The 27,420-nt window shown below is 41.4% G+C and overlaps 1 protein-coding gene across 5 annotated transcripts in view; it reads right to left on the reverse strand.

Annotated features, from left to right (window-relative positions):
* add3a (adducin 3 (gamma) a) overlaps positions 1–27,420 on the reverse strand; it is a 118,142-nt gene that overhangs the window by 53,409 nt on the left and 37,313 nt on the right. The window lies entirely within an intron of this gene.

Below are 27,420 nucleotides of genomic sequence, written 5' to 3' on the forward strand. Positions count from 1 at the left end.
TCTTTACCTGGCTGTGCCATCAATGGTACTTTACTAGGAACACGCACGAGAAAGATAAGTTCAGAACAGTGTGTGTGTGTGTGTGTGTGTGTGTGTGTGTGTGTGTTCTGAACTTATCTTTACAGCAGAGGAGGAAGATGTGCCTACTGGTGAGGCTGAATGGTAATGTAAGTGCTGCAAAAGTGCTGTCAAAAATATTTATTTATTGATGCACATTAATTCTGAATATTTTCAACAGTATCGATACACTGGTACCAGCTCAGGTCTCTCTCTCTCTCATTGTTAATGTTTTCTGCAGTCATTCTGCTCTAACACTCTCTGCTACTAACAAAGAATAGAGAAGCCACCGTTGTCATGTTATATCCTTGTTATATTTATCTTTTGATTTAAAAAAGGGATTTGTATACCCTCAGTATATTTTTTCACAAGGTTTCAGACTTGTATCAAATATTGATGTTTTCAAGGGAGACTTATTGTAAAGAAATTCCAGTACTGTCTGGGAATACAGACACACACAGACAGCGTTATGCATTCCACAGACATGGGCCCGTGCTGCCGGCTCTTAAAAATAGGCGGATTCCTCTAAATAGCATCACATGCATGTGGAGGAAATAAGTGATGCGTTTGCTTGGGGTGGGGGGCGGCTGCAGGCGGTTTGTACCAACAAACAGACCTATCATCCTGCAGTCGCCTCATGACTAACTGTCTTTTCCCACATACTGTGTCCTCTGCTCTTGGGCATTACTTGTGCTGCTTGTCTATGAAATTACATTATAGGCCATGCTTATAGAAAATAACCTTATTTGTTACCATATCAGCTTGGGGAGGACAGAAAGTCCATTGCAGCATATCATTCTTTCTGTACTATAAATGTACACTGGAGAGTCTGCAGATTTTCAGTCCTACCAAATGCTGACTGAGCAGATCTCACTGATTAGTTTTAACAATTTAGGTGACAGTAAGCTGATCAGTAAAATCTGCAGCATTACGGATTGACTGGAATCGACATCTGTACGATACATCACTGTGTATATCCATGTCTTTAAGGACATTATATCATCAGTGACAAGTAACAAGCTACAAAGGACTTTTCTATTTTTGAGTTTTATATTATTTGTCATGCTTGCAAAGCCACAAGCAATACTTACATATATATACAATACTGTTCTTTTTGTTTCAACACAGTCATTATTGTGGAGCTGTGTTAATATAAGCTGTGAATGTTCTGCATGATACACATCTATTTCCAAAGTTATTGCCAGAGTGTTTATGGTTTTAAGAATTTCTCGGGTGTCTTTTAATTTAACATAGACTTAACCATGATAACTTTACCACCGAACAGTAATTTCCTCCTTCAGCATGTAATTTTGCACTTGGCATGCTCAGTGAAATATTGACACTAGCATTATTCCCTGCAACTGGTACAATACTGCTTCTTTTTGTGTTGCCCTGCCCTGTGTCTGCACATTTCTCCTCTGCAGTGTAGTGAGTATGCCAGCTACAAACTGGCATAGAAAGGAGACTGATCTCCCTCCACCTCCACCCCTCCTTCTGGATGTTGGTGCATCACTCAGCACTTTATGCCCGACTCCCCTCCACACACACACACACACACAATCCTCTGCTGTCAGTGCCAGGCCTGACTCAGGGAAACAGAGCTACACACACAGAGCTACACACACACACCCACACACACACACCCACACAGACACACTCTCTCTCTCTGTCCATATTCCCACACAACTGTCAAAGATTAAACACAGTACTGTTCTACAAACTCAACTAAACTTTGCCTATACGATGATTGCAAAGTGCAGGGACATATAAAGAGACCTGGAAACAGCCTTGGAAGTGCCCAGGAAGCCAAAATGGTTAAAATGCAGCATTATAAAATCGCCCAAATAATCGAGCACTGCTTCTGCAGTGTGCGGTCCATAGAGCAGGAGTGGGAGAGACGTCAGCCGGTCGAGCTGGCTACTTCCAGTTCACGACTCTGTTATCTTGATTGGGGATAAAATTATTCAATCATGCAGCTCTTCAAGATTTTCCAAAAAGTTATTGGACCGAATGGATTAAATACTGACGGTGAAATTTGTCATTTTGCAGTTATGATGATCAAAACAATGAATCCATTGCTTTACATGTCTTTTTGTGCTGCACTGCATCTCATGACAGTTTAATTGCACTGTTTGGCCACTATAAAAATGTGTTTCGAAGCCCGATGCACTTCCTGGGGGCCTGTCAAAAAGCACTAACGCAAAGGGAACACATCAAATTAGGACAGGCAGTGTCCAAGCAGCTATGTCTCACTGGCTGATAAGAGCAGGCTTGTCTCGTACTCATGACCCTGTGGAAACCCAAATTACTGTTATTGCTTTAGGTTGACTCCTGTGACACATTACAGTCAAGGTCAGACTAAACCCAGGGGATCAAAAAGAACTTGATACTCTGCCGTCTCCACGTAACTGTTATCAAATCTGATGAGTAACGAGCCTGCCGCACACCACAGTGCTTTTAAGTAATCCCTTATTTCTATTGAAGTCATCACCTCCTTGACCTCTGTGATAAGCTGCGGACAAAAACAAAAACACAACAGTGAGGAAGACGTGAGCGTCTGCTGGGCTAGATGTATGCTGGTATCATTTACTGCCAAAGCCCCGCTATCAGCGTTCTGTCAGCGTTTCCCACCAAACACCAAGCAGTAACAGGAGAGGAGCGAGGGGGCACGTTCACTGACGCTAACTGCTCAGGAATGTACAAACACTTGAGCTTATTATTGCACCTCCGCGCTTTTTCCCAAGAACAGAAAAAAATAGCCAACTGGTGCTGGAGACCCCACGGTGGGATACTGACAGATGTGTTAATGCTTAAGAAAATAAAACTCATTCAGTTAATGGGTGTGAGGCGACCCCACTGACATAAGAGAAGTAGTTTTTCACAAGGCCTGTTTTGACTACTTTTACTTCAAACGCCATTTGCCGACATGACAGGGAGGTCAAGTTGACTCCCAGAAGACAGTATAAAGCCACATGACGGCCTCCAAAATAACTCTTGGTAAGAGCCTGTCAGTTAATGCGCAACAACATTGTGTTTGCACGGCGAGTCGTCCTGCAGGACAGATACGGGACAAGCAAGCCTGCAGAGCAGATTAAGACATTTACATCTGCCATGGAGGATTTCATCTTCACCTGGAGGTTCAGACTTATGTTATCAAACATTCATTCATTCTTTCCTGGTCATTTTTTAACCCTGCAGGGCTGAGAAACAGGGCAGTATTACATCACCTGCTGTACACACACAAACACACAGAGAGAAACTGTAAAGCCCTCACTTCTCCGTTTATCGAGCTCTGTCTAGTTTTACGCTTATGTGGGAGTGATCCTAAGTGGCCTCTAATCCATGTTTGAGGGGTAAAGAGGCATTTAGCGAGCAGCTAATGTTTAACGCGTTCACATTCACTTCCTGGAGCGCTCACTGGGAACAATGCTGTCACTGTCTGAGCAGCTGTGGTACTTAAGAGAGGAGAAGAAGCACACGCAGCATACACACCATTACAAGGATGAACTCAAGCGTGTCCAGAGAAGTCTGCCGCCGCCTCAAGGTTCAGGTGCAGTGATAAGTGTAGAGACAGAAGAGAGCGAGCAAGGAAGTAGAGTGCTTGTGTGTGTGTGTGTGTTTGTGTATTTTTTTAAAGTCAGTGTAAATCCTTCATTTCCTCCATTGATGGAGATGAAAAGAGGCCTGGAAGGGACAATAGGAAGTCACCACCCAGTCACCGCCTCGGTCAAATGTGCTATTACAGGTCAAGTTGAACGAGAGGAACTTCAGTGACAGATCGCTTCGGAAACACAGTGTTTGTCTGTAGGAAATTTAGTGCACGTATGCCGATTTAACATCCAAAAATGAACTATGGCTATGTTTACATTCCAGGGCTTAATGCTCAATTCTGATTTATTTCATTGACACATCATCCCTGAATGTCCAAAACTGAGGTAGGAGAGTATTTAGAGGATCATATTTTGATGTATAGGGCCACTGAATATGCGTTCGTATTTGATGAATAAGAATTAGACCGTGTTGTTCAGGACCCATAACTAAAACTAGTACAATGATGGAACCAGCTGATAATAACAGTCCACTGATTTCTTTTCACTCTTTCTTGTCCTTCTCAAGCGCTGCATTATAGTGATACGTTTCAATTCCATTTTCATTTGTCACTTGGTGCGATTGTGTATTGAGGCCTCACACTAACATCTTATTTGTCTTTTTTTGTGAACAAGGCAATGACAAACTTCTTCAAATTATCGTGAAGGCAGAACTGTGTCATTTTGTTTTCTCTCATAAATGCGGTGGAAGAGCTAAATGAGTGTTTTAGCAAAAGTTAGATTCCAGTGAACAATTTCAGTGCCTCTGCAAACTTGAAAGAAAGGCAGGTGGAGATTGTGATCATATAAATATCTAAGTGATTTCTGTGTTAAGGTTTATTGACAAAGCCTGACACAAAGCACAGGGGTTCCCAGCTGGTGTTCATTCAGGTGTGCTGTAACATCTTTATCTATATTGAATATCGCATGTGGAGGCCCCAGACCCATTCTAAACAGAGCCAACAATACCTGTGGACTGCCGTCACTCCCATAGCAGTCACAGCTTATCAGATAACCTCATACACACACATGCACCTTTTTCACTCGCTGTCGACAACAGAATGTGATACACACCTTGAGTCAACAGAAACAGGGGATAAAAGTTTACTATAATATCACTTATCTCTTTGTTAATACAGGATTCTATACTTTCTTGTTTAATGGGTTTTCTTGTTTCATGCCACTCGATTCATTATTATTTATAAAATGCAAAATTTTGTCAAACAGGAAAAAACAAAAAAGGGAAAGAGGTCAGACATTTTCTGTAGTCCTGGTTGTCCTGCAGGTGTTACAGTTTGAAGGAGCCAGAGGGACCAAATTGAACACGACAGAACGTCAAAATAAATTTCCTGTCAAGTTTAAGTCCAAAATGGCCGGATACACCTTGAACTAAATCTGTAAAAGAGCGCAGAACAGCTTAGAAGTTCAAAGCAGATGTTACATTTTTGAAGATAAGGAGAACCATCACAAAGTCCGCACTTGGCAGTTAGCTGCATGATTCTTCATTGAAACTGCGACATGAAAGCTGAAGCACTGCGACTCACACAAACTTTCAGGAGACAAAAAGGTGCTTTGTAGCTTCACAACCCATAGGCCCATTCCTCTGAATCAAAGCCGTGAAAAGAGGGAATCGCCCACTTTTATCTCCACAACTGAATGCTACTGTGCGTGTAGCATGAAGGAAGCCAATGACCTTTCAAACATGGAGAATTTGTGTGCATGCATGCCTGAGTTAATGCATGTCCTCAGCCTTTGTGTGTGCCACCCTGACAACACAGACATCAGCCTCAGCCAATACCGTGTAGCAGCAAGTGGTGCGACACTCTTAATAAGCTGTTTGAAATACACTGGTTACAGAATGGTTTGCTTTTAACCGTTTGTTAAAGTTGTATGAAGCGTGGAATTCCTGTAAAAAGCTGAAATAATTCAGTGAGTGAGAAAAGAGATTTACATTTAGTTACTCAAAACCTGATTTACTTCCATCAAAGGTCATTTTGTGGCTGGCAAAATTAAGTTCAATGTACTACTTATATATATGACATTCTAGGGTTAAAATGAATATCACAGTATTATCAGAATTTTTCCAATATGAATGTATATCATGCTGTTTAATTATGCTCATAATTTTATAGAAAATTATATTAGATGCTGATTGTGTTACACCAGGCAAAAATCTTTGTGTACACTATAAGTACTTCTTATTCCTAATTTGATTTAAAGAATTTCATTTAAAAAAAAAAATAGTACCCCAATATGCGCACAACAGCCCTATAAAATTCCAATGAAAGTACATACGTATTAGTTTGCTATTTTGGGAAATATGCTTCTTGTTTTTCTTTCTGAGATTGGATTAGAGGATCGACACCAGCCTCATATCTGTACTCTGAATATAAAGCTACAGCCAAGAAACAATTAACGTAGCTTAGTTTATATCTTAGTTTAGCATTGAGAGGGAAGCAGCCACTCTCTCTCGCACTAATTATTATTAATATATAAAAATCATTTGTTTAACACAAATACGTAAGTGTAAAAGCCGAAATTTGTGGTTTTATGCTAAGCTAGTTCAAAGAACATGACTGAAAGTTGTCAGGACGCTGTAGTGTTCACACTACAAAACTTGCTTTCTTGTAATTGAAAACTTTTGTGGTTTCACACTATGACTGACAGTGGACAGGGGGTCACACACTACAACTTCATTCAACAGGAGGAATCACTAATAAGTATGTAATGACATGGGTTGAAACACATCCCAGGGTAGTAGGGGGGACTTACTACAAAATATCAAAGCAATAGTCCACCTTCCACCTACTCTTTCCCTCTCTCTGTCCCTGTCTCTCTTTTCCTCTCAAACACACACATATACACTTTGAAAAGTGCAGCAGCGCTGTTTATCTCTGTATTCAATGCCTATTTTGCACGCTCATTGGCTGTAGCTTGCAGACAAAGCCCTTGATAGGTCTAGATATTTAGCCTGCTAAATATCGGGGGAGCGTCTGCGATGCATCAGCGAGCCTCGGCTCCCATCTTTGGTTCAAACATCGCGATCGAACACTGATTTATGAGTGCAAAGCCAGTGCTGATTTGCCTCTGATCTGGGGCTTTTGTCAGGAAACTCCAAAACTGTTGACAAGCAGATAATCTGGGCTTAAGTTTGAATACAGTACATAAGTACAGTGTGAATTCGGCATAACAGCCTTGAATGTACATAGACAAGAGTCCTTTCGCAGAGCATTTGTGAGAATAAAGCTTCCTAGAAGCCACATATAATATATAATTTGGAGGCATCACTGTGTGAGAGCTCAGTTTTTCTCATATAGCATACTGCAATACTCAACAGTCACACAGGTCCTTTATTATTCTTACATTTAAGTTAATTTGGCTTGTCCAGTAAAGTGATTCTGACATTGATGTTTGAGCAATTTAGGACAATTTAAATGGATTACGCAAACAAACCCAACCAAAATGTTAAAATAAATTCTGATGCACACACACAAACACACACACACTGCTGGCTGCTAATCACCCTGTAATTACAGCTGGTAATGACACAGCCATGGACACAGTTTAACAAGACCCTGTTGCTTTAACCATGCAAACAAAAACAATCCATATCTGGGTGTTACAGATGCTAACTGCTACCGTATGTCCTCACCGCCACACGGTGGCTTTATAGTCAGGCATTGGCTGAGCAGCAGAGCGGTCCGGGCTGCTCCATGGCTACACAACACAATATACTTTTACAGGAGAGCTGTGTGCTGAATTAGCTTTGGTGTGAATAACTTGACATTTTCTCAGAGCTCTTACTTACATCAATGTCTGACTGAGAGACGGAGAAAACCACATGGACAAGTTGACTGCACTGTTGGGCTCTACAAACAAAAACCCTTTGAACAGTTTTCATGGTACCTGGTTTAGATTCAAATCACAGGTTAGGGCTCAGAAAGTCTCTCTATAACTTAGACGCGCAGCCTCAGCTACACCAATACTACTGACCACTGACCACGTTGGCTGAGCCGCATTGCTCAAGAGCAGAGCAGCATGTACTGTTAAAGAAACTTGCAGCAGCGTTTATTAAATCAAATTACATATGCTGGTCAGTCAGTTTAGATATTTAAACACGACACCAGTAATTAAGCCTGCATGCAAGTCTGCTCGATTACTTAAGCTGTGGACATCCTTAAGCCCTTTTTTGGCCAATGTGTACATTTTTGCAATAAGCACCATTAAAGTATGCCAAATTAGCAATTAGAAGTTCCTCTCTGCAATGCGCCCATGGATACACAGACAATTATCACTGGATTACTTTAATACTCAAAACAACTTAACAACATGGAGATTCTCAGGCAGGTTCTGGAGGAATTAGGGCGTCTTTTGTTGACTTCTGGACATTTGGTCACATCACATCCCGATATGAAATGATATCAATAGCAAGTCATACTGAAATTGCATATAATGTATCTGTTCAGATTTGACCAGTTTGACTTATGACTCAGAGTCAGATTTTTTGATGGAAAAGGCTGTATCTCTGCCTCATATTTCTCCACGGCCTCCCTTCAATTCCACTGGATTTAAAAATGTGTCTCGTGTCTTATTTTGCAAGTTAGTTTTGTTATGTATGACGAGTGTATCTGAAATTTTGAGCAATGTAATGTTTCAAGAACTGAAACTGCAGTTTCTCTTAGGCTCTAAGCACAAAAGTTGTGCAGAGGAACCTTTTGTGATCTTTTTTATATTTATAAAACCCCTGGAGAGTCCCTACTCTGTGCTGCAGTAGCTTACACAGATTCCCTGCAGTAGAGGACAAGAATACACTTCTGTCCTGGATTTCCAACAGATAATCAAGTTATTTTTTGGCAGTCTCAGGGGCAAACACTGCAGAGTGAAGCTCTGACATGGACTGTGTGTCACTATTGCAGCAACAATAGATCATTCATATTGGAATAAGAAGTTTCAGTTTGTATGTTGGGCAATAAATTGTGAAATGCACTAAATAACAGAGGACAATTTGTCTTTGAGGCCCCAGAACAGACAACTGACAACAACCTGCAGTCTCAAGGAAAGAGGGTTTTGGAGCCGTAAAGCTTAGCGGTTCGTTTCCAAGGCAAATGGTTTCTATGCCAATCCTTCCACACCAATCTGAGCCCGCCACAGTACCAGGTGAACACACATTTTGCCTGAACTGACATGTGAGGACAGATAAGCAAATTGTCCATGTTGCACAATAGTAGCTTTGGGGGATTTCTGTGCTGTGTTGCTTAAGTTGATGCATGTTGGTTGTAATCCCTGACTCTATCCAAAAACCCTCCAGAACAAAGTATATGATTCAATATTTTCATTAATTCCAGTATTCTGCTATTTGTAATCCGACTTGAAATGTATCATATAACAAGATTAGTAGTTATGTGTATCCAGATGTAACTGATTTATTTTTCTCAGCTTAATGAAGTTGTGCAAAAGTGGTAAAATCAAGAACTGATTACAACGAAGTCAAACTGAATGTGAAAGCAAATATCTATCAACTGGAGCATGAACTGTGCTTCTGAATGTGCCCTTTTACAGTGAATATGGCCTTTTCGTGGAAGACCACAGTCACATGGCGGATCAATAAGTAGGTCTTTAATAACCGTGTACGTTTATGCTTTTGGGGAAAATAGATCTTCCAGAAATCTTTGTGCAATGAAGCAGAAGTTTTCCCCTCAGAGAAAGCAGCGTTCTTTTCCACACGGAAAAGATTTCTTACCACCGACTTGACTCTCAGCTTGAATAAATGCACATCAACAGCTGGGCTGTGTTCCACATTTTCACACTATCTGAGATTAGCAGCTGAGGAACGTCAAGTGATCGACCCGGGGCGATAAGGTGAGAGTGGGAGCGGTTTTGTTACAACATGAAACACTGAAATACAGCACAAACACTTGATGAAAAGCACTTAAATTCAAGGGTTCGTCGTCAGTTCATGAACTTTCTTTCCCCTTTTCTAAACAGACGTCTGATTCACATAAATCAAATTTCACGCTTACGCACAATATGAAATTAAATTATCAAGAAATCATGCATTGTTCCTTTTCTCAAATGGAGCTGTACTTTTGTTGCTATGGGACCCATGACTTGTCTGTGGTCAAGCAACGAGGCACAACACTGAGGGGGCGTCGGCTATTGACTGTGTGTGTGCGTGTGTGTGTGTTTGGGGACTATCCATTACACAATCCGAGGAAGCAGACGGATTCAATATGTCGGGGTCTGTGCCTGGATGAGGTCATCACGCATGAAGCAGAACTGCAGCCCCATCACACCCGCACAAACATACACACACAGGGACATGAGCACACAAACAGTCACACGCTCACATGAGTTTCTATGGCAACTTCAAACAAACAGTCCGTGCATGAGGTGACCCCACCCCAGCAGAAAAAGAGAGAGAAAGAAGACAGCAAGGCAAAAACAGACATAAAAGTCGAAAGTGAGAGCAGAGATGAAGGCGGTCGTGAGAGACATTTAATCCTCGCTCTATGTCTTATTCATTCTGTAATTAAAAAAAGATCACAGGCATCAAAGAAACTCAATATGAAAGCATATCTCACTGCATATAAAGTTCCTTAACTGTGTTGAACCTTTAGCCTAAAGTTGCATTTGTACTCCCGGAAACATCCTCAAATTTGGTAACTTCATTTTGAAAACCAGACTCTGCTGTTTAGTCACTTGGAAAGACTTGATTTAGGAAGAAAAAAGGGGAATTGTGAAATAATCTCATCCCACCAGTATCCCACGGGCATCTTATATTGTTGCACCACACATGTTGCAGCCTGAACACACAGTGACTGGCCACACAGGCAACAAGCCCCCGCCTCCGAAAGGCCTTTTCATTCACCTCGGAGCTCCAGAAACAGCCAGGGGAACAAACCAATAATAGACATGAAGCTTTGCATCAAAGTGAACACTGGTTATTACAGCTTAGCAGCTTCCAAGGTCAATCAAGGTTGAAGAGGCACACATCCACACATTAAAAGGACACTGGCATTTAGATATTTCGTTGGTTGAACAAGCCTCTGACCAACTGGACTTCTGACATTTTCCTCCATGTTGTGCAAAGTCCATCCAGTCAAGATGAAAGCTGTGACCCTGCTATTGCAGCTGAAAGGTCATGGGTTAGATTCCACGAAAGCCGTAGGCACCTATGGGTACCAGACATGGAGGATGACTAAACTTAGATGTGTTTCAGAGCTTCAACAAGGACTCATACTTCTGCGCTGAATCGACGCCATAGCTATGGTGTAGGCTCTGCGTAAATGCATACTCTACACCATAACTCTGAAACGTAATTACATGTAGCGACGACATACATCTAAGCTAAAAACAATGTACCACAGTGGAAACTAAGCTTTTATTTACTTTTATTTTCCAGATAAGAAACAATAATATGTGGGCACAATAAAAAACCCACAAAACAGTATTCTAATCATTTATGTGATTTATCATGGCCTCATATGAGTAAAGGAAAACTCAGCTTATAATTTATGCAATGTAAAATTTCACAGTCTTATGCTAATAAAGTTGGAATGTTGTAAATGTGAGGATGGTGTGTCTCATGTAAGACAAATACTTTGCAGTGAACTTTGGAAGTTATAATGGAGCCAAAATTTGTGTTTAATATTGGTGCATTTAAACCATGTTTTATGTATGTCTAAGATGTGTTGTCTTGTCAGTCAAACTTTACTGCACCTCACAGAAACCCCACTACCAACTAGCATTTTGGAGGTGAAATTGCAGAGTGACACAGACGCACCAAAAAACGCACACACAATGGCATAGGCCACTTGTGCAGGCTATTATAAATTAGTCTTTATGGTTAAATGTAGCCTATAAAGCAGAAATGAGCCGGGAATTACACTGGAATCACAATAAAATCATCTCTTACCAGTAGAAATTCTACATTAAAAGAAATGTTTCAGTAGCATCAAACAGCCAATATTACTACAAATAAATGTCAAGCTGTCCTGAACAGTGAAATGTAGCAGTGATACCAGCAATGACCAGTGACCAATAGCTTGTTTATCCTTAAAATGATAATTAACCAATCAAGTGAATAGCTGACCATGATAAAAACAGACATATAGCTGATAAATCAGCAAAGCTGGGGCAGGTCCAGAGGCTTGAATATTTAGGGTGACATTTAAGGGAACAATTCTCTATAAAAAAAAAACTGACAGTGGTGTTCAGTTCCCAATAGCTGCTCTCTAGGCAACACTTTCTGGATGACAGTGTGGACACATGTGGAGTGAGCATCAAACGGGTTGTCTCCACAGACTGGAATTCAGCCAGGGCTCTTTGATGAGTTCTTGTTTTATTTGAAAGAAAGTCTCAGCGTGTCTCTACCACAACAGGAAAGGAAACAAGCAGAGTTCTTCCAAGTGAGTCACTGTCACTGTGCTGTGCTTTGACCCCTTCTATCACATCTGACCGCTCAATGACACGCTGTCAGAGCGAAGGGAAAAGAGCCTCCAGTGTGTGTGTGTGTGTGTGTGTGTGTGTGTGTGTGTGTGTGTGTGTGTGTGTGTGTGTGTGTGTGTGTGTGTGTGCGCGTGCGCAAGTCCCTCCATGTTTCCGGGCCTGTCAGGCTCGAGCCTCAGGGGTTGCGACATAAATCCATACAAAGCATCCATCATGGAAAGGAAAGTGGCAACAACTGATGCTGATGACATCCAGGAGGTCAGGCATCTTACGGCATAGGCCCCCAGGGTCCTCCCTCACCTCGCCAACAATTCATTCACTGAGCGTCATTGTCATGGAGAGTCCAACAAACATGTTCAACAAAAATAGCTGAAGATTAAAATATGTTTGCTTTGAGGAGGAAAAAAAGTACATTTAGGAGGTGCTAATAGTAGCTCTCAAAAGTTTGTGTGTCTTTGTTGAGAGGAATGATGCAACATGGCATTAAATATCCAACATTTTCTTTACAGGAATAAAGAACTATGGTCAAAATACCTTTTGAACAGCAAAGCGCAAATGCTAGTCTTAAATGTTCGGACTGTTGGTTAGCTAAAACAAGCAATATGAGGAAAGCACCTTAGGTGTCATTCTGGAAACTGTGATGGCCCAATTTTAATAATTGTCAGTATCACTTCATCTGACATATGAAATATATGGAAAAAACTCATTGTTTAACCGTTTTCTTCTAACTGTAAGTTTCAAGTCAGCTGAACCTGTTCTATGGATCCTGTGACCAAACAGTAATGATGTCACTGATCACACCACCCAGCGTTCATCTCTTCATTACTGCTGCGGAGTGAGAACTTTAGCCACTGTAGGGTTGGCTATTTTTATTTTCTGATACCGGTGCTAAAACAACACTTTTTAAGTGGTATCCGTGCTTAAACTGTGCCCAAATCAATACTTACAAAAGCAGAAAATGATGATTAACAAATGTTAAAGAACATCTTTATTTTATTTTTTATTGAAATTGCAACTTGAAATTGAACAATATATCATAACATAATAAGTTATAAGTGTTCTTAAGTGTACAAATATAAATAAATAGAAATCGCTTTCTGCAAACAAGCTGGTACCACAATGAGGCTGTGAAAGCATGTGATTGATTGATTATTGTGCAGTGATGCTTTGGGGTGCCAGGCCCTCAGCATGGGGTCACCGCTCTCCATTAAAGGTCCTGGTGTCATTTAGGAACCATTTCCTTCCATTTGCGGTCTGTGTAATTGATTCAATTCATCTCTGTCTCCTTATCATCGTTATTTTCTGGTTGTCCAAATGTGTTGCCTGCAGTGTTTCAGTGCCTCTCTCTCCCCCTGTGACAGTCACACACACTTACATGTGTAAGTGTGTGTATTTGTGCGAAGGAAGGACAAGCTTCCTGTCAGGATGTGGGGTCCAGCAGGGGGACAGTGGCACTTTGCCAGAAGTCACAACTTTCTGCTGAGACCAAGTGTGTCAGTGAGTTTGTGTATGTGTGTATGTGTGTATGTGTGTGTGTGTGTGTGTGTGTGTGTATGTGTGTGTGTGTGTGTGTGTGTGTGTGTGTGTGTGTGTGTGTGTGTGTGTGTGTGTGTGTGTGTGCATGCTTTCATGTGAAACTGTCCATGTACTGATGGCTCTGACCGCTGAGCGAGTAAACTTCATTTCAGAGGAGTGATTTCACCAACTGTAAGAAATTCTTCTCCATCATCAAGGAGATTTGGGGCTCTTGCTGTAGCAGAGCTTTTATTCATAAACGTCTGAACAGTGAGGCTTCAGATGAACCTGAATGAGACCAATTATCAGTGTATCTCCTGCACCATGATCATAGTTAAAGGCTTCACTGGTCTATACAGACTGTAGATAATTAGACCACCAAGGAGGAGAGAAATACTCCAGAGCCTTGGCCTTGTAGATGCCCCTTCTTCCTCTCCTCCCGCCTCTCTTCTCCTTCACATCCTTTCCACTAAATTTGTCTCTCTTACCTATTCTATCTACATCCTTTCACAACAGCTCATGCTTGGTTCTTTCTCTATCTTTCTACCAGGTGATATATATGTACAGAAATCATTCAGATCTGCATAAGAAGAGCAAAGACGGTGCACAATTTCTAATGCTCTGAGAAAAAAACAGTTACTAAGAAATGCAATGCTAAGAAAAGTGAGAGACGCAAGGGAAAATCACAATCATCCCACAATCACAAGATACCTCACGTGGATTCATATGATCTTTTCATTACTATAACTCTTATAATATGCCTTAAAAGCTGAGGCAAAGTGACAGGAAGACAAATTGCCACAATCAACAAGTAGCATTTTAAGGAAATTGAGATGATTAAATTAAATGCTCTTTTTTCCCTAAGATCTGAGTTAAAAACATGCTATACCTTGGCACATTTTCAATGAACCAAAGAGAGTTTTGCACAAAAGTATAAATGACCTCACACTCATTGCCCATTGTACAGATGAGGGTGAGTGTTTCTGTATTTCTGTGTATGTTTGTAGGTCCAGCTGTTTCCTCACACACCCATCATGTTTCCACTCCACTGCCATCCTTCCCACACAGGAAGAGCTTAAAGGATCATTGGGGCAACTTATTGTTCCTGACGCCCAGTTAACTATGACTCACAGTCACTACGGAGACCGGGAGCTTGTGATGCGATCAGGAAGGAAAACTTTGAAGCGAGTGACAATCACCACAGCTGAGTGCTCAAGTTAATTTTGCGTAAAGCTGCTGGATGCTGCCTCTGAAAAATATTTGCAGTACTGATGTGACTTTACAGGGAGTTTACAGCCAAATGCAAAAAAACAAACACTGAGTCTTTGGTGTAGCAGCTGGGAGTTTAGCACCATATTATTTATAGGAAAGCAAAAGAAAAAAGATGATGGGATGCAGTACAGTCCTGAACTTGTAGAAAGCTAGAACACATCAATAGTGCTTACTCATGGTATTCACCTGGTTTGTTTTGTCTGAAATGCTGCCTCGCTCTTTTATCTATCTGGCATCTTGACAGGACTACCTTAAGTTTCCCGTCGCTGACTTGCAGTGTGCTTGTCGCGCCATCACACGTGTCACTGTCAACATGAGGCAAACTGGGACATACCAAAGGATCTAATGACAGATATCCTGAAGCCACTGCAGACTGTGAGATCTTTAAAAGGCAGAATGAGTGCAAAGCAGTCAAAGGAAGGATTACCCACACTGATGGCGGATCATAAAGCACGTGGGATTATCTTTTCAACCTTCAAGCTTAGATGTCTGATCATTTTCCCGCCGGGATAAAGATCACTCAGATGCTCAATCAAGAAAAACTCCTGCATGATGGTTAATGGGAAAAGCAGTGTGTCACTGTGCATCAGCTTCAACTCCAACTGCCTCAGCTCACCTGTCTGAGAATTTTACATTTTGAAACATTTCAAGGCGAACCAAGAGTTGTTTTGCATAACAGAAGACCCTTTATTAATGGCCAAACTGGAATCCAGACCGTAAACACCTGTAAAGCTCACACTCCCATCCTCAATGAATGCAACAGCAGAATATAATTTCCTTATAGATCACAAATGATACAAGTAACGTGTTGCCAGTGTGACAGCCCAGACAACAGGTCAAATCCCTAAGTGTCTTTTTTTACCATCAGCACCAATCATGGCATTCATAAACTCTCACAGAATGACCAATGGGAGCTGAATGCATTAAAACCTGAGCAATCTCATCTTTAAAGTGACTACCTCAAGGGTAGCTCAACAGTAAAAAGAGAGTAAACAACTTCCTCTGGGTCAAGGTCTCAGTATGGCTCAAATAAACAAAAGTGTAAGACATGTTTTACATTCATGTATAAAAGGACTCCAAGGTGGGGTAATACTTCATCATCTAAGCTTCTCTCCTGGCTGCATCCCACCACCTACCCCCTCAATATTCAAGACTCTGTGTGTTTTATGGGTCTTTTTAGTCATGGCGTGATAAATCTAACAAATGCTGGATAAGGATGCACACTTTCAGACAGTCTCTCCTCAAAGGTTTTGATGGTCTTGGTTGAATATTACAAGCAATGCCTTAAGAATTATGGACTTTTCCTGTTCCAGGAAGAATAAAACCACACTGTTCTGAGTTGGTGATGTATACTACTACATCTTTGCAACCAGACTCAAGGAAGTAAGTTTGGTGACAATATGCAGGGCACTGCTATAACTGGTGAAAGTCAAGAAAAAGTGAATTTGCAGAAAAGTTGCAGTGATTAGACGCATATCGTGCAATATGGGGATTGGTTGAATTAGTGTTAACTGTTGCGATTGTGACATTGCAACATCATGGTGGGGCTGAAAAAGTGAACAAAGTATTTGTGTAAGTTAAATTCAAAATCTGCCTACTTCACACCTGGCTTGGCACACCTGGCCAAGCTCTGCCTAAAATGACTGTTGGACAAGATGTTTCAGACACTGCTAGATGATCCGACAAGCGATGCATGGTGTGAACTTCAGGATTCAAACTGGGCGCTTTCTTTGACTTCATTAACTTTGGAGTGGAAATTTGTTCTCATTTATTCAACAATATTCATGAAACCCATTAGCCTTAATCTTCAAAGCAATAACTTACATCTGCAGTATCCTGTCGTTATTTCCAAACATGTTTACTTCACGTCTTTGGTATAAAGAAATGCATCTCACCCAAGGTACATAGTCATGTCAGCTTTGCAGATATATCACCTAATGATTTAGACTGGCATCACCGACATGTAATCCCAGTCCTGGATCTATGTCAAAGGCCACAGCCTTCTGGGAGGGAACATTTAGGCGGGACAGAGACGCAGGTTCTCATGTTACGTCTCAATTAGCCACCGATTTGTCGAGGAGGCAGGTAAATGCTGGGATCACCCCCAGGGCCCACATTGCAGTGTCAGTTACAATTAGCATGATCAAACAGAGGGAAACAGAGAGGGATGGAGAAAGGAAAAGAGGAAAAAAGAGGGATGGAGATGGAGAGTGACCTCACCGAAGGCCTGTTGCTGAAATCTGTCTCTTGGCCCACGATGAGGGGAGTCTCAGCAGCGAGAAAGATCATTTTGATACATTTTTCAGCTGCGTAAGGCGATACCGCAGCTATGCACCGCGAAATTCCACAACTCCCTTATTTTTCTCTCTGACAGCAACATCCTCATCTCTCATTCACTCCCCCTGTGGTGTCCTAACAATCTCCTTATCCACTATCATTGGTTATAGATTAAGGAAATGGCAGAAAGATGAATGGATGGGAGGCAAGACACATCAGTAGAACTCAATGTGAGTTATCCCTACTACCAAGCTCCTGTCAGATCAGATGGCCAACGGAGTATCGTCAGTGGATAAGAAGAAAAAAAGTAGTAAAGCACTTTAAAGTTGAGGCGGTGACTTGACTCAGTTTACAAGGTGCCTGATAGAACGGCCAGACCGGTCATTTCTGTTTTTGTCTCCCACACACATTCACACATGCACAGTGGTACATTATAGAATCGGTTCCCCCGGGTTACACTCTGCACCAATCTCCCTTTCAAGTCCTCCCCTCTGTTTAACCAATCAGAAAAGACGCCCACCATCGCAGCAGGCCGTTCTTGGATGCGGTGTTTAAAGACGAGCATGAAGGGATCTTTCCACATTTAAAATGAAGGCATGAAGATTTATGGCTGGTTGGTGGGCAACTTAAAGCGTTACCATATATTGCATGTGGAGGAACTAGGTCTCTTATTAACAGCCGATAATGCTGGATGGATTTAACAGAGGACAGCGATGTGCAAGGAGAAATGATTTGATGGTCTGATTTGCTGCTTTGGTTAGTGTTAAAGCCCCTAAAACTTGATTTCTAGTTATTAATATTATCATTTAAGTAAAATCATCAGGACTGTGTTTTAGTGGTTTGCTTAAATTTAACAGATGAGCAAACAAACCCAAAATTGTTATCAGTGGGGATGCGCAAAATTCATATTTGAACCAATACCTGAAATTTGGCACTCTACCCAACGGTACTGTTTTCTGTACTTGACTTTCTCTTGCAGCAGATCGGTGATTAGAAAATCTGAGAGAACATAACATATATTAAGAACATTAAAAATATAATATCTAAAATATCTGAAATTGGATATGGCTCACGTGTCTCTTTTTTACCCACAGGATTCCTCTTCAAAGCCATGTCTTTGATAAAAAAAAAAAATGATGTCATTACATTTTTGTGACATTTTAAAAGTTTGTCTAAACTTCAGTTGACAGTTGTACAAAATGTAGCTATTATATCTCTGCCCTTGCCTCCCTCCGCTGCTCTCTCTCTGCTGCCTCCAGCCTGTATGTCAATTCATCCGTCTCTAATCCTCTTCCTGTACGGCTCACTGAAACCTCAACGCTCATTTGTGCGACTCATTGTTTGGCATCCAGTAGAGGGTGTCCGCCTCTCCCCCTCCTCTGTCTCCATTCATCCCTCCATCCTCCATTTCCCTCTTTCAACCACTTCAACTCTCCCTCCATTACTCCGTCCCTCCACTCATTTTTTGCTTCGCTCATTCCTCCCCTCCTCTGTCTTTCATCTCCTCCGTCCTCCATCAGGTCCTCCTTCTCTCACACTCTGTCCGCTCTCCTTCTTGCTGAGAGAAGGACAGTGCAGCGTCCTGGCAGCTCTCCACCCTCTCTGCCTGGGAGGAAAAATAAACAAGCGTCCACATGTTCCCCAGGAATTTTAATGACTTCCATAACTCTGACTTCTTTACCTGCCAAACCCCCGGCAGCATGAGAGAGACAGTGGACCCTGGACGAGCCAGAGTTAGCGGCCCTGATGACGAGCTTTGGGAGCCTGAGCCAAGTAGTGTCCTTTGAAGAGTGGCTGGAGGTCTCTTAAACGATTGCAGACAATCTAAAAATGCTACATAAACCTTTAAACTAAAAAAACATATATCTTATTTCCTCTCATGCATTTTATTGAAGTAGAATTTTGGAAAAAGTATTTTTTTAAAGGTTTAATCAGTGGGTAGCTCTATGTCAAATCAGCTGTGAGGTGCAGATTTATTTATTTGTTTCTATACATTAACATCAATAATGGCCAAGGTTTGAGTGGGACCTTAGCATGCATCAAACGCTCAGTGGCATGTTGAGCAGTGATCAGTGCAGCCTCACTGACCCACGATTCTGTGGTCCTACTTGGAAACAGTCTCTTTCCTCAGCTGAGCTGTGTCATCACTCTAAAGCGACTGGCTCAACATTTGTGGCCAGGCAGGAAATTACAGAAAAAGTGGTATTTTTATAAAATAACACTTCTGTAGGTCCTGTGATAAGAATGTCTCACTCCCAAATTATTGTTCTTACCATTGCTGAGCCATGTTTCTTTACCAAGGCTACTATCAGAGATGCTAAAGGCTTCAATTTTATTGTAACAGGCAGGTTTGCATGACCTGTCGTCTGACTACATCTTTGGACCAAGACTCACCGAACCGCCATCAAAAAACAAGTGGCAACAAAGGCAGACTGTTGCCTAATGTTGCCTGAGTCTTAGCCAGGAAGTTGCACTTGAACACACCACAAAGACTAATCAAGACTAACTAAGGGTGAACGAGCAAATACATTTTGCGCCTCCATTAAAGGAGGTAACTCCCCATACCAACAGGCAGAGGTAGTCTGTATTTGCCATTGAAAAGGGAAACCAGACGAACGACAGGAGGAATTTAATGCACTAGTCAGTCAGTTAGCACAATGGCAGTATAACCCAGTGTCGAAAGAACAAAGGATAATTACTGTGAGCTGGTGAAAAATGACACAAACAATTACTAATCACTTCTGCAAAAGAGCTCAATGGCTACTAAAATAAGTTCACCATTGTGCACTGAGCTTAACTGCCGATCAAAGTGATTTCATTCGGGCTCATTTTGCTCCACCGCCAATTCATCACGCTGAATTTTCCAAAAAACAGCCAACAAGGGCCAACTTGTGCCAAGAACAAGGTCAACGACACACACCTATGGCCTGACAGTGACCAATGGCTGAGCGTTGGCTTGGCATGTCAGGACCTTTAAGGTCAAACTAACAAACAAACAAACAAAAGCCACATTTGAGAAGCCTGCCATCATATTCGCCCTCTGGCTGCATCCCCCTGCCTCCCCAAACTCTCACCAAGAACTGTGTCCTTTGCATGTCCCATAGACTCAATGTGGTGTTGAATCCAGTTGTACTTTCGAAAAGTGATGGGAAAAGTTTTGTTTAGAATGAAAAAAAGAGAGCTTGCGAGAGAGGGTCAAACCTCTCGACCTTACAAGCACTTTGTTTCCAACATACTCTATATAAACCAATCGTTGTTTCTGCCACAGAAGGCTCTAAATGCAAAGCAACAGCCGCTCTGATCACGATTACGTTATGAGTTTGATACACAGACATCCCAACCATATGACCCCGGCGCTGTGTGACTTATGGTGTGAAAAAGTACACACGTTTGTTCATGAGTATGCGTATGTTTGTATCTGCACTGATTGAGGCCCAGAGGAGGCTTACTGTCAGGTGGGAAAACCCTTGTTGAGAGTGTGTTTTAATGGGGCCACGACCCACAGGATGTCAGGTCAGACTCTAGTGATCTGATCTGAGAGTACAGGAGGGGTTGATGGGAGTTTTCTGTCAAGGGCAGAGGCAGGGCGATAAATCTGCGGAATTACTCTTGTCACACTAACTATTCAGACCTATTTAGGAAACAAAGAAACAAAAGAACCAGATGACTACTAATTAATTTTCATCAGAATAGCAGTTTTTAACCCTTTGAATCCTAGATTGACATCAGTTTTCTTGTGCTGCATTTAGACACCTTTCACAAGCTATTTAGCCCTTTGAAACTTGAGCAAATTGGTTTGAATTCTTTTGAAAACATCAGGGAAAAGGCAATCAACAACTTGCCAAGAAATGCCCCACAAATTGCAAGAACGAGTAAAAGGTGACAAGAAAATTATCTTTAAAAAAATATTTTATTTATTTTAAGTGGAACACTTAAAAAAGGCTGGGGGAAATGCCTGAGACACTATATTTATACATATTATAATTATATATTTTAGAGTATGTTACAGAAAAAAATGTATACATATATTTTTTTCCAATATTCAGCTGTTTTGGGGGGTCATTTTCTTGTTTTTTTGTTGTTGTTTGTTGTGTTTCTTGCTTATTTCCAGGTAACTTTCTTGTCATTTTTACTAATTTCTTATGAATTTTGGGGTAATTTCTTCTTTTGTTACTCATTGCTTTCTCTCCATGTTTTACAAAGGAATCAGATCAATTTGCTCAGGTTTCAAAGGGTTAACTTTGTGTATTTTTGGTTCACTGCACAGATTTATTCAACACAAGGGCTGCATTACATCTGTCCATTTGCAGCCCGCCTTGCCTTCTCTTCGCCTTCATTAGCAGCACATTACGAAATCAGACAATGTGTTTTATTACAGATGTGTCAGCGGTGGGGAACACCCAGCCCACTGGCAGCACCACTGTTTAGATTTCTGATCTCCTCAGTTGTGTTATTCTTTCCCTCTCAACCCGGGACCAGCTGCAGAGGAAATGACAATACGAGGGGAAAACAACAGAGATTAATAACATCTCCTCCCACCTACTCCCAACTCCTATCCCAAACTGGTGTTTTTCTATACATGTGGCTTGTTCGACCTCCCACCCGACTCCTCAATCTGCTCTTCTACTTGTTTCATCTACATGGTTATGACCCTTGACCCATGAAATTGATATGTCACTCTGTCTTGCACGAACTTGGGAGGCTCACACACTTCCAGATTCAGTTTATCCCCTTCTTTTCCCCTCTTTGGACGCCGTCCCCTCTCATGTGTGAGGAATCTGGGCTGTGTTCTCCAATTTTAAGCCCACAATGATTAGCAGGCCTTGGAGCGTGGATCCACAGAACTCCCCCAAAGTTGTAATGTTAGAGCTTTATGGCTTAACGCAATCAAGAGATTTGTCTGTTCCTCTTTGTTTTAAAAGTGTAAATCTACTGTCTGCGTGTCTGTGAGATAAACATCTTAGTTCTATATAATCCCTTTTTCCAGTTGTTGTCACAGTGGGAGAAATAAAGGTACATGCTGACTTTAAAAATCTCCCTCATAGGTACAGACCTCCACAAAGACTGTAGACGAATCAAATCAGCGTGTTTTCCAGTGAACCCGATTAGGTAGCTCCAGATAGAAAGAAAGAATGAGAGTTCAAACTAACCGTCTCCCAGCTCTAATCCAGTTTGTGTGACAAAGGTAAGAGATGAGAGGAAAGGAAGCTCAGCTACAAGATCAAGATTAACAGGATTCACAGAGACAAAGAGAGGATAAAGATAGGAAGTGAAACATGGATGTTCTCTGGGAAATTGTCTTCTCTCTCCCCTTGAAGAGGACTTTAAATGATTTGGATTTGATTCACTCAAAAGTGACTTAATAATCCATTTACTGTAGCTAAGCCCAGGCACAAAGCAATGGGTGATGCCCTTTGAAATACCATGCCTACATAGTAGCAATGCCAGCTTCGGTTAATTTGCTCTCCATAGCCCGACACCCATTGATGGGAAACTAGCTGGTTCATTTCTAAGGGTGAAAAATGCAAAATGAAGTAAAACACAAGAGGCCTTTCCTCATAGTCCAGTGTGAGGCTTTTCAGTGAGCTCTAGCACTGCATTTCAAAGCACTATCCATTTAGAGATGAAATTTTAGTGATCCAATTTGAATCTTTTGCAATTAAGACGTCTTGCCTTTTATAATATTTTATGTGTTGATGCTGCTGAAACATTGTAACAATCCTCCGGTTTTCACCCAGGTAACCGTGGTGAGTAAGCAGCTTTATTTTGAGCCCCAAAACCCCTACATATGTTAGTACTTATAGCAGTACTGACACTGCTAACAGAGCTAACAGTGATAACATAGCTAGCAATGCTAAAGGGGTTTATGGCTTAAAACTGAGACGCTTACACACGTGTAGTGTAGTGGTGCACTGCGCCAGTATAATCCCAATTTCCTCTCATATGCCTCATAGTATCTCGTACAATACCTCTCCATCAATGCTGCCAACACATATTCCAGCACTTGTTTGCACTTGGGAGCTTTAAATTGTTCAAAAGACTGTGACTGTAGTTAACACAATTTCTGCTTTAGTAACTAGTGGTTACTAACTTGGTTATAGCCAAACATCAAACCACAGCTGTTTCCAGCACTGAGATCTTCAGCTCCACTCTGATGCAATTCCCTCGATGGGAGGTGTGGGACGTCAAACTGGAGTCCCTCCTCACTGAGCCCTACTCACGTATCCACTTCTGGATGAGGAGAAACCTCATCCTTACTTCATAAATGACTTCCAGGTTTTGGTTAAGACGAAAGGAGGGAAAGAGGAAAGAAATGATAGAAAAGAAAGAGAAAAAAAGATTTCAGGGGAAATTGGTAAGTTGTGTAGTCAGCCCCCTCACCAACAGAGTCAATATTTGCCAGGGAAGAAAAGATTACCAAGGAACGATGAAGTCATTGTTTTTTGGGGAAACAAGGTTCTGTATTGTTTTGCAATGTATCCCAGGGATGTAATATGTGTTTGTGCTGGCTGATTGGTATGATTCTTAGTTATGTAAAAACTGGCAAGGCTGGGACGAGTCAAGCAACATCCTCTTTCCTGTGTTCTCCTCTCCATCTTTTGCAATCCCTTAACCTGCCACACATCACATTTTACAGAGCTGCAAATCCCTGCAAACAAATGTCACATTGAGAACAAACAGACAACTTGTCTAAACAGTACTCACTTTGAAATTTCAAATTCTCACTTTCCTCTCAGAGCTTAAGGTACAGGTATGTTTCTTCCTTACAGAGCAGAAGTTAAGGTTTCAAAAGTTTATCCTTTCAAAGACTTCATCCCTGGGAATTGAGAAATTAGTAAAATACTTTGCATTTGTTAGCAATTAGAGTGAAAGGAAATGGTCCATTAAACATTACAATAAAAAAACTCATAAAACACCTTTCAAACTAACCACAACTACAAAAGATTCTAGTGCCTTCAGTTTGATGTTGAGTTTTTTTTTTTTTTTTACCCGACCAGCAAGCATCAGCATTACTATCTGACACTAATAAAAGGCTGATGCCTGTTTTATGCAAACAAAAGCCCCAAAAGTCCTCCCTAGGAACAGCTGATCTGGTGTAAGACACACGGTAGTCCCTGTGACTCAGCACAAGTCTGCTATTATCAATGCTGAGACAGGGATGGAAGCTGTCCTTGACGAAAGGGAGACTGAACAGAAACTGTACTTATTAGATGCAAAAAAACAAGCTGCATCTGCAGATTAAAATGTTCATCAAGCAGCTTAGGTCAAAGTTGAAGTACAACTTTGGGTTTTATGACAAAGCACACTAAATTTGTGCACAGTAATGGAGTAATATTTGCAGATGGAGACAAACCAAAGTGAAAGGAACTAAAGCATAATGGAAAGTAAGGGCTGGTCATAACTGCAGGGGAGAGACGTCCTGATGCATCGTGTCCCTAAGGCCTGACTCATCTATTGGTTTTGGTGAATATTTCATCTGGTGGAAAATTTTACTCATAGCGTCTTTCAGAATTCACTAACTCATTAAATGAATCAAATTGCCCCCCTGGGGATAATAAAGATACCTTGAACCTGAAATCACAAGCATGCATTTATATACAATATGACCTTTTATTCACACATAAATGTATAGAAAGTTTATAGAAATCCCAAAAGGGATGCATTACCAACTTTCAACAGGCATTGTATCATAATATGCCTTTTTGCATCATCTGGTGGCATTTCATTGGTTCTTGGGCTACAGATTGTACTTCTACATTTTTGTACTGCCCACCACCAATGGTGCCACCACAGACACAAAGACAATAGAAGTGAATCAAGAGACTGACCGGCATTATCGCTCTCTTGCTCTCAAACTCAGATCAAATGGTAAAACTAAGCAGCTTGAACATAATGATCAAAAATAAACCAAGATTCTGCTACTGCACTACCTATTTCTAACCTAAAATGTTTTCAGTAATGTGTTTTAGCTCAATGTATAACAATAATACCAGATCATTTGTTATTAGCTGTCCGCCAATGTGTCAAATGGACAAGTTCATATTGCGTCACTCCTGGGCGGGAACATTCATTGGTTCAGTGGTTCGATTGGAATTCTTCTTCTTTAGCAAAAGCAAATGCAACAGTCCTTTTCTCTGTTTTCTCTGGTTATGTAGCATCAATTATCTTTAAGCTGCATAGGCAGCCTAGTTGCATAAGAACAGACCATCTTTCCAGCTGTCAAATACTTCTTTACAATAAGTCTAACAGGTTCATACAGACTCTCTCTTCTTCATCTTCTACAAATAACAGTGAGATCCATTTTTGGTGACAAGTCATGTGAGCAACATGTCAGCAGGTCCTGCTGCTCAGTGAAGACAGGTTCAGCAAAGCTTTCCCATGAACTCTGACCAGGCCAGAGCAGCCTATTAAAAGTGTTGGGAGAAGGTCAAAACGTTATTGGTTTCACCCTTCAACCCTCGAATCAGTGTGGTTAAGGCCCACTTCGAGCTTGGGGCCAGAAGGGTCTGACTACTGCTGGGTGAAGAGAACAGTAAGATAGCGCCAGACATTTCTATTGGCATTTAGCCACTTAGCTGATATTATCATCCAAAAGGGCATACAATGGATATAGTGAGTGCAGTTTCTGTCTCACTGCCAGCTCAGACAACCTCATCAAACAATTAAACTATGCAGCATCAACCCCTCTTTTTTCCAAGAATCTAATTAAGGAACATGACTGTAAACAGCCGTGGGAGAGGACAACAGTGTCAACAAAAAACTACATATAAATTTAAGTCTGAAGGAAATTGAGGATCAGTTGCCCGTGGGAATATCAAACTTTAAAAGACCTCTGTGTTTACTAAATAAAATGACCCTGACTGCGAGAAATCTGCCATTTTGGCAGGTTCAAATATGTTCATGCTTTGTTTTCTGCAAAGAAACATGATCATACGGAGTTTGGGCCCCTGTGTGTGCACCTGCAAGCTGAAACGTGTGCAGTCCTTTGTCAAAGCTCACATCTAAGCCCCTCAGTGGGACCCAACCCAAATACATTTGGTTTAACTTAGAGCTGGACTGCAGTGTTCAATCAGACCCAAATCACAATCATCAGAAAGGTTCAGAGCTTTCATCAGCCAGAATCTGACAGAAAGGATTTCTTCGCTCTGAGGGCCAACAGGTGACGCTTCACAGAGTTTACTGAGTATGCACGTTTATACAAACAATTGAGCACAGATCTGAAACGGTCCGAAAATATATACACACCTACACACACATAAATGACACACACACCCACACACACACAGTGTGGTTGGGGATGACTTTCTTGAAAGCAAAATTAAATGCAGCTGACTTGGACAGCTGGAAACCATGCTGTATGACATAATGGCAGGCTCGCTAGCCAAGCTATTTCACACACACACACACACACACACACACACACACACACACACACACACACACACACACACACACACACACACACACACACACACACACACACACACAGCCCCATTACATAAACCAGTGATTTACAACACAAGTTAGAAAGAAGAGCAACACCCTTTTCTGAGACGATAAGACACCCCCTTTCCTGTCTCTTTGTATAAAACACTCACTCATTCACTCTCTCACACACCCACACACATACACACACACAGGGTCAATCATGCCTCTTAAAGTGGAAACATAAGGAGAGGAACTGGAGAACTGCTTGGGTCACTGAGGTTGATTGAGACACCAGGACAATACTTCACCTCCCAGGCCTCAGAATGGGGGAAACGTTACCTCTTTCAGCTACTTTAAAAATGTTAGTGAACTACATGTCCAAGGTTGAAGCACAATAACTCAGAAGCAACAGTGAGGAATCTGTCTTCATTTAACACAAAGATATATCTTAAAAAGCCTTGACCCGAGAGCAGGCATATGGTGTTGAATTCAGATGAATGCACATTTGCCTGAGGAGAGGAAATCAAGGCCAGCAGGACTGCAAATCATTCGGCCTGAAGCAGCAATATTTTTCTCCAAAGGCCTCGGCACACAAAGTCATTCCTGAAACAATGAGAAAACCTCAGAGAATGGCCAAAAGATGAAGACCAAACAAAGCCTGTTGCAAAGGTCCTGTTTTATTACTTCTCAGCAGAAGAACTCTGGACAAATATTTGATGAGACGATTTAGGATTTGTCAGAGAACCGAGGCCATTGCCATGGCAGCAAGTGCCATGGAAGCAGGATGTGTACGCAGATTACCTCTCCTCTAAAGACAGAGTTGAATCGTAAAGCA

Source organism: Plectropomus leopardus, chromosome 3 (genome assembly GCF_026936395.1).
Source record: "Plectropomus leopardus strain MGB_pleo_1.0 chromosome 3, ASM2693639v1, whole genome shotgun sequence".
Taxonomy (NCBI): domain Eukaryota; kingdom Metazoa; phylum Chordata; class Actinopteri; order Perciformes; family Serranidae; genus Plectropomus; species Plectropomus leopardus.